Raw genomic sequence first — 801 nt, 5'->3', positions numbered from 1 at the left:
GGCGCTGAGGTGTATGTACACCTCAACGCCACGAGTAAGCTTTCAAGGTAGCAGTTGGGGTTGGTGGGGGAAAAAAGGGGAGAGAAGAACAAACAAATATGAATAAAAGTAAATAAAAATAAAATAAAATAAATAAAAGAAAGTTTACACGGAAAATATAAACCCTAAACAACACGCATCTACACCAGGAGCGCTTTCGCCTCTACACAGCAGAAGAACGAGATGCTGCAGGGAGGGGAGAAACATCTTTTTATTTTTATTTATTAAATAATTAATTTGAATTTATTTGAATACTTTTTTATTTTTTTATTCTTTTTTCCACTTACAACGACACCGCTGCCTAGACACCCCAGCCGCAGCCGACACACATGCACGAGTGGTTACATCTCTCACACAAATCAGCGGAAAGCGAAATTAAAATTCAAATAAAAATATAAAAATAAAATAAAATAAATTTTGATGTAAATTTATTAAATTTAATTCTACTTTTGCCGTCACAAGCAGCGGAAACACATCGCTCCTGCTGGGGTGTATGGTGACCTTCCCCCCTACAAAATGTTGCAGTATACAGAAATGTTTACCATCAATATGTATATATTTAATTGATTTATTATTTTTTTTAATTAAATATATCTATTTATATTTTTTTCTCTCGTTAAAGCGATGGTTCTTTACTCATGTAGGCCGATTCAGTATTAAATAAAAAAACAACGCGGGGGTAAGAAGACCCTCGCTCTATCAAATAAGTAAATAAATATAATTAAATAAGTAATACAAAATAGAATAAAGTTTATTTATTTT

This window comes from Eimeria mitis, genomic scaffold, assembly GCF_000499745.2.
Source record: "Eimeria mitis Houghton genomic scaffold, Emh_scaff1307, whole genome shotgun sequence".
NCBI lineage: Eukaryota > Apicomplexa > Conoidasida > Eucoccidiorida > Eimeriidae > Eimeria > Eimeria mitis.
Note: the sequence above shows the minus strand (reverse complement) of the source record.